The sequence below is a fragment of the Anomaloglossus baeobatrachus genome, chromosome 11, assembly GCF_048569485.1.
Source record: "Anomaloglossus baeobatrachus isolate aAnoBae1 chromosome 11, aAnoBae1.hap1, whole genome shotgun sequence".
Classification (NCBI taxonomy): Eukaryota; Metazoa; Chordata; class Amphibia; order Anura; family Aromobatidae; genus Anomaloglossus; species Anomaloglossus baeobatrachus.
In genome coordinates, this window is record NC_134363.1 from 4,712,676 (window position 1) to 4,720,649 (window position 7,974).

Consider the following 7,974-nt stretch of genomic DNA (forward strand, 5'->3'; position numbering starts at 1 on the left):
GGAGCTGCACTCACTATTCTGCTGGTGCGGTCACTGTGTACATACATTACTGATCCTGAGTTCCCTCCTGTATTATACCTCAGAGCTGCACTCGCTATTCTGCTGTTACACCATGTCTTATCCCCCAGTCACCTCCAGAGCTGCGGTCACTATTCTGCTGCATTCCTATCAGTATGATCCATGTTTTCGGCTCCTGCTCTGCTCCTCTCCTCGCTGCTCTGGGTGAGTGGTGGGAAGAGGAGACTGTGGAGAAAGCGCAGTAGGGTCTTATCTGGTATAACAGTAGATAATATAAGTGGATGCAGTCACCTCCAGGGGTTGTGAAAGTCACAACTCCTATAAAAACGCGGTAATAGGGTGAACAGCCGCGGCCCCCGCAGGACCGGAGTCACCGTGAATGTAGAAAGACGGGGCCGAGGCCGCGCTCATCACCATTCACGAGGAGTTGGATGAGAACCATGTCCTTTATTGCAAAAGCATAAAACAGCTCTACACGTTCCAAGGGTCTCAGCCCCTGCCTCAGGACACATGACAGGATAATACAGACAGAACAGGTAGCATATGTATGTATGTGTGTGTGTCTGTATATATATATATCTATATATATATAATTGCCTTATTCTGTCTGTCTGTCTATCTATCTGTCAGTCTGTCATGCTCCAAAATTGTGTCCTTACGGTGGACACAAAGCTGATTGGCCGCTGGGGCTCGCCATGGCCCCGCCCCCCCCACACCGATTGGCTGCTCGCGCAGGCTGCGCCCCCACACGGATTGGCCAGCCGCTCGCCCAGGCTCCGCCCCCCCACAGATTGGCCTCTCGCCCCGGCACCCTGCAGGCATTGGCAATTCGGCCACGCCACGCCCCGCCCCCCTCACGCAATGCACGCTAGCTCTGGCCCCCTCCCTCCCCCCACGAATTCCCCGAACTGACACGACTGTCACGGAGGTGAGTACTGTACTCCCCCCCCCACCCCACCCCGGCCCCCGCTCGCACGGGAGTGGTGTGGATACGTTGGTAACCATGCTCGCATGGTTACAAGCGCATCAAGGTCCTGCTGCGGTGGAAGATCCACACGCACACACATAACAGCACACACACAAACATACACACACATCAGATCACACTCACTCTCACACACACCCTCACACACACATCGCATCCACTCACAGCATCCGGCGATATCGCTTGCTTCTCTGCCTCGATACTGTGCTGTTGTGACCTTCCAGGACCTGACGGAGGATCACATGGCCAGAGGCATGTGGTATCTCCGGATGTTGTGAGTGTGAGTGCGTATGTGCAATATCGTCAGTGTCTGTGTGTGTTAGTGGATGCGATCGGGTGTGTGTGAGTGGATGCGATCGGGTGTGTGTTAGTGGATGCGATCGGGTGTGTGTGTGAGTGGATGCGATCGGGTGTGTGTGAGTGGATGCGATCGGGTGTGTGTGAGTGGATGCGATCGGGTGTGTGTGAGTGGATGCGATCGGGTGTGTGAGTGTCGGCAGAGGAGCACGGCGTGCTGGAGGAGGCTGGGAGCAGAGAGGCTGATCATGGGGAAGGCTGGGAGGGGGAGGCTGATGCTGGGGGAGACTGGGAGGGGAAGGCTGATGCTGAAGGAGGCTGGGAGGGGGAGGCTGGGAGGAAGGAGGCTGGGAGGAGAGAGGCTGAGCCTGGGGAAGGCTGGGAAGGGGAGGCTGATGCTGAGGGAGGCTGGAAGGAGAGAGGCTGATGCTGGGGGAGGCTGGAAGGAGAGAGGCTGAGGCTGGGAGGAGAGAGGCTGATGCTGGGGAAGGCTGATGCTGGGGAAGGCTGGGAGGAGAGAGGCTGATCCTGGGGAAGGCTGGGAGAGGGAGGCTGATGCTTGGGGAGGCTGGGAGGAGAGAGGCTGATGCTGGGAGGAGAGAGGCTGATGCTGGGAGGAGAGAGGCTGATGCTGGGAGGAGAGAGGCTGATGCTGGGGGAGGCTGGGAGGGGGAGGCTGATGCTGGGGGAGGCTGGGACGAGGGAGGCTGATGCTTGGGGAGGCTGATGCTGGGGGAGGCTGGAAGGAGAGAGGCTGATGCTGGGGGAGGCTGGAAGGAGAGAGGCTGAGGCTGGGAGGAGAGAGGCTGATGCTGGGGAAGGCTGATGCTGAGGGAGGCTGGGAGGGGGAAAGCTGATGCTGGGAAAGGCTGGGAGGACGGAGGCTGGGAGGAGAGAGGCTGATCCTGGGGAAGGCTGGGAGGAGAGAGGCTGATCCTGGGGAAGGCTGGGAGAGGGAGGCTGATGCTGGGGGAGGCTGGAAGGAGAGAGGCTGATGCTGGGGGAGGCTGATGCTGGGGGAGGCTGGGAGGAGAGAGGCTGATGCTGGGAGGAGAGAGGCTGATGCTGGGAGGAGAGAGGCTGATGCTGGGAGGAGAGAGGCTGATGCTTGGGGAGGCTGATGCTGGGGGAGGCTGGAAGGAGAGAGGCTAATGCTGGTGGAGGCTGATGCTGGGGGAGACTGGGAGGGGAAGGCTGATGCTGAGGGAGGCTGGGAGAGGGAGGCTGATGCTGGGGGAGGCTGGAAGGAGAGAGGCTGATGCTGGGGGAGGCTGATGCTGGGGGAGGCTGGGAGGAGAGAGGCTGATCCTGGGGAAGGCTGGGAGGAGGAGAGGCTGATCCTGGGGAAGGCTGGGAGAGAGAGGCTGATCCTGGGGAAGGCTGGGAGAGGGAGGCTGATGCTGGGGGAGGCTGGAAGGAGAGAGGCTGATGCTGGGGGAGGCTGATGCTGGGGGAGGCTGGGAGGAGAGAGGCTGATGCTGGGAGGAGAGAGGCTGATGCTGGGAGGAGAGAGGCTGATGCTTGGGGAGGCTGATGCTGGGGGAGGCTGGAAGGAGAGAGGCTAATGCTGGTGGAGGCTGATGCTGGGGGAGACTGGGAGGGGAAGGCTGATGCTGAGGGAGGCTGGGAGGGGGAGGCTGGGAGGAAGGAGGCTGGGAGGAGAGAGGCTGATCCTGGGGAAGGCTGGGAACGGGAGGCTGATGCTGAGGGAGGCTGGAAGGAGAGAGGCTGATGCTGGGGAGGCTGGAAGAGAGAGGCTGATGCTTGGGGAGGCTGATGCTGGGGGAGACTGGGAGGGGAAGGCTGATGCTGAGGAGGCTGGGAGGGGGAGGCTGGGAGGAAGGAGGCTGGGAGCAGAGAGGCTGATTCTGGGGAAGGCTGATGCTGAGGGAGGCTGGAAGGAGAGAGGCTGATGCTGGGGGAGGCTGGAAGGAGAGAGGCTGAGGCTGGGAGGAGAGAGGCTGATGCTGGGGAAGGCTGATGCTGTGGGAGGGGAAAGCTGATGCTGGGGAAGGCTGGGAGAGGGAGGCTGATGCTGGGGGAGGCTGGAAGGAGAGAGGCTGATGCTGGGGGAGGCTGATGCTGGGGGGAGGCTGGGAGGAGAGAGGCTGATCCTGGGGAAGGCTGGGAGAGGGAGGCTGATGCTGGAGGAGGCTGGAAGGAGAGAGGCTGATGCTGGCGGAGGCTGATGCTGGGGGAGGCTGGAAGGAGAGAGGCTGATGCTTGGGGAGGCTGGAGAGGGAGGCTGATGCTGAGGGAGGCTGGGAGGAGGGAGGCTGGGAGAGGTAGGCTGAGAGAAGAGAGGCTGATGCACACACACACGCACGCGCGCGCACTGCACAACACACCACACACACACACACACACACTGGGAACCACAAACAACTGCCCTACACAGACACCCACACACATAGACAACGCTGCACACACACAACACCCAACACACAAACACCGCGGCACACACAAATATACGCACATACCGCACAACACACACATTGCACAAAACATACCTCCCCCCAAAACACACCACACACACAAACTGCGCAACACACACACAACGCTACAGCCACACAGCGCTCCACAAACAACGCAACACACATACAACACCGCTCTCACCCCCCGTCACACCCAGAACATGTACAGCGCCTACACAAACACTTGGTAACTACACACAACAACATTATATATATATATATATATATATTATATATATATATATATATATATATATATATATATATATATATATATAGAACAAAAATCATACATGAACTACACAATACGTAAATTCTAGAATACCCGATGCGTAGAATTGGGCCACCTTCTAGTATATATATAATTACACATATATACAGTGGTGTTGATGCGTCCTGCAGAGGATACATTATATATGGTGCACTCTGCACTGTGTATAGTGTGTATATATATATATACAGTGGTGTTGATACGTCCTGCAGAGGATACATTGATTTTCCAGTGTTAGCGGTTTCTGTGGAGTCTTCGATGCTGATATGTGACACATTATTTATGGTTTTGTTCATTCTCTGGAATATTTTTAGCTTTTGAAGCAGTTTTTTTGCCTGAAATTATTGCAACAATAGATCCAAAACTAGCCAATCACAGATGAGGTTGTTGTGGCCAATCATAGCCTGGATATGGCAGCCAATCACATTGCCTCCCATCTGCTGCGTAGTTGCTTTATCTGTAGGTCTATGTAGTGAGTGATGCTGTGGAGCTTTATGATGGAGGCTTCAGATTGTTGTCAGCGGAGGGTCGTGTGCGAGTTGTGGTGCTACATGAGGAGGGTTACACTGGCCCCAGATCACAGGGAAGGGCGGCTGTAATCAGAGGACAGGGGTAAGAATTGTGCAGACACATAAGCAGCTGGGAATTACCCAGGACAGGCCCAGATCGGGGAGGATAGATACTGATAACATCCCTCGCCAATGGAAAGCTCAGCCCTCCTCCGCTTCTGCGAGAACGGCAAGAAAAGGGCAATATTCGGACAGCAACATCCAGTGTCAGGAAGAGATGATTGGAAGCAGGATTGAGGGGTGCAAGGCCCAGAAGAAGCCATTGATGACAGCCATACAGGGTGCAAGGCCGGGAAGAAGCCATTGATGACAGCTATACAGGGTGCAAGGCCCGAAAGAAGCCATTGATGACAGCCATACAAAGACAAAGGTGAAAACTGTGGGCATTTAAATATTCACAATGGAGGAAGGAGGAGTGGGAAGAAGTGCTATTTACTGATGAGAGCACTTTCTGCATTTAGGAAATGATGGCAAGTCTTATGTGAGAAGGTTTCCACATGAAGGGCACAAGCCAGAGTGAGCTGTGACACATCGGATGCCAGTAATGGTCTGGGCTGGATGGCAGCCAATGGTACTGGAAGGCTTCATATTGTGGAGGGTTAATGCAAATACATAGACATCCTTCATAAGAAAATGCTGCCTTCTGCTCCGCACCGGTATCAGGGGATTGTATCCTCCAGGATGATAATGCTCCTTGTCACAGCTAAGACAGTAACGGAATGGAAAAAAAGAACAAGGTGGCTACTACTGACCGGCCAGCCCAGTCCCCAGACCTCAACCCAATGGAAAATGTGGCACAAGGTATCAATAGAGATATCTAAAAAACAGCCAAGGACCAGGAGAGAGGAGGCTCTGATCCAGGCCCGGAACCTCATCACTGGTGACATCTGCAGAAGCTCCTGCACTCAATGCACAGAGATGCAAAGGCCAATAACGGATTAGACGCTAAAGACGCCCTCACAAGGCCGGACTCTGAATTACATACAAAAATAATACCGCTATAAAGTGATATGTAAGTCTGTGAGACCTTGCATTGGAAGTTACTGAATGTAGAAGCCTGTTCACATTCTACACTGCACTGGGGTAGGGATGGCTATGCTGGAAAATATCAAACATGCACAACGCATAACAATGTATACACGGGGGACATTCAAAAATGAGCGGCCTACAATGAGGGAAACAGACACATGTATGTTCCACCAGTGTCACTGCAGAGATGCAGAAGTGTGAAATGTAGAGTGCTTTCTGCCTATGCAGGGCTTATCAACACCACTGTGTATGTGTAAGGAGAGGTCACACGTCCTTCCTCTTTGAAAAAAATCTGCAGTATTGGGGGGGGGGGGGGGGGGGGGGGGGGCAAAAAATGTGAAGCAGAAATGTCTGATAATCAGAAAGTCAGATTAACCCTTGTGTCTATTCTGTTCACAGAGAATTGGAACCCACGCCCCTGGGCGGTTCTGTGACTGCAGCATGGTTTGCATACATTACATGCACATGAATGTTTATAGACACAATCTATAGAATATATTTTTCACATTTTATTTATTCATTTTTTAATTAATTTTTTTCTTATATAAACTATCGTATTTTTCAGACCATAAGACGTACTTTTTCCCCCAAAATGTTGGGGGAAAGTGGGGGGTGCGTCTTATAGTCTGAATGTGGCTGCAGGGAATGAGGGTGCTGCGGTGGAGCGGGTCATCGGGGGCACGAGCAAGCTGTAGCAGCACCTGCTGTGACCACGTTCCCCGCTCATTTCATATGCACGGCCATCCTCCTGCCCATCATCTCTCAGCGCTGAAGACGGCGCTGACAGGTGGGCGGGGTCATGGGCGGGGGATACACGCATAGTAAACAGCCAGCCCACATGATCACCCCTGGTAACTACAGCCTGGAGTGATCATGTGCGGCTGTATTCACTGCCCCCGCGCAGCATCATGAGCATAGGGAGCAGTGAATAAATACGGTATACTCACCGTGCAGCGTCGCTCCTCCCCAGTCTGTGTCGGCAGCAGTGCCGCTGACCTGTGTGGAGCCTCTTCCTCCTGTCAGTGCCGGCCGCTGCAGGGGAATGGCTCCACACAGGTCAGCGGCGCTGCTGCTGCCGGCAGAGACGGGGGAGGAGCGATGCTGCAGGGGAATGGCTCCACACAGGTCAGCAACACTGCTGCCGGCAGAGACGGGGGAGGAGCGATGCTGCAGGGGAATGGCTCCACACAGGTCAGCAACACTGCTGCCGGCACAGACGGGGGAGGAGCGATGCTGCAGGGGAATGGCTCCACACAGGTCAGCAACACTGCTGCCGGCAGAGACGGGGGAGGAGCGATGCTGCAGGGGAATGGCTCCACACAGGTCAGCGGCGCTGCTGCCGGCAGAGACGGGGGAGGAGAGATGCTGCAGGGGAATGGCTCCACACAGGTCAGCGGCGCTGCTGCTGCCGGCACAGACGGGGGAGGAGCGATGCTGCAGGGGAATGGCTCCACACAGGTCAGCGGCGCTGCTGCTGCCGGCACAGACGGGGGAGGAGCGATGCTGCAGGGGAATGGCTCCACACAGGTCAGCGGCGCTGCTGCTGCCGGCACAGACGGGGGAGGAGCGATGCTGCAGGGGAATGGCTCCACACAGGTCAGCAACACTGCTGCCGGCAGAGACGGGGGAGGAGCGATGCTGCAGGGGAATGGCTCCACACAGGTCAGCGGCACTGCTGCCGGCAGAGACGGGGGAGGAGCGATGCTGCAGGGGAATGGCTCCACACAGGTCAGCGGCGCTGCTGCCGGCACAGACAGGGGAGGAGCGATGCTGCAGGGGAATGGCTCCACACAGGTCAGCGGCGCTGCTGCCGGCACAGACGGGGGAGGAGCGATGCTGCAGGGGAATGGCTCCACACAGGTCAGCGGCGCTGCTGCCGGCACAGACAGGGGAGGAGCGATGCTGCAGGGGAATGGCTCCACACAGGTCAGCGGCGCTGCTGCCGGCACAGACGGGGGAGGAGCGATGCTGCAGGGGAATGGCTCCACACAGGTCAGCAACACTGCTGCCGGCACAGACGGGGGAGGAGCGATGCTGCAGGGGAATGGCTCCACACAGGTCAGCGGCACTGCTGCCGGCACAGACGGGGGAGGAGCGATGCTGCAGGGGAATGGCTCCACACAGGTCAGCGGCGCTGCTGCCGGCACAGACGGGAAGAACGATGCAACAGTTTTTACGATTTGACTCGTTTCCTCCCGTCTCCCTCCTTTTTCTTTAGTTCTCAGAACACGACTGTTTTTCAAATGTGAATCTTTTCATTGTTATCAGTGTATTTTGTATCACAAACAATGAAGGGTCCGATGTTCCCTTAGAAAAAAATCCGCAGGATTC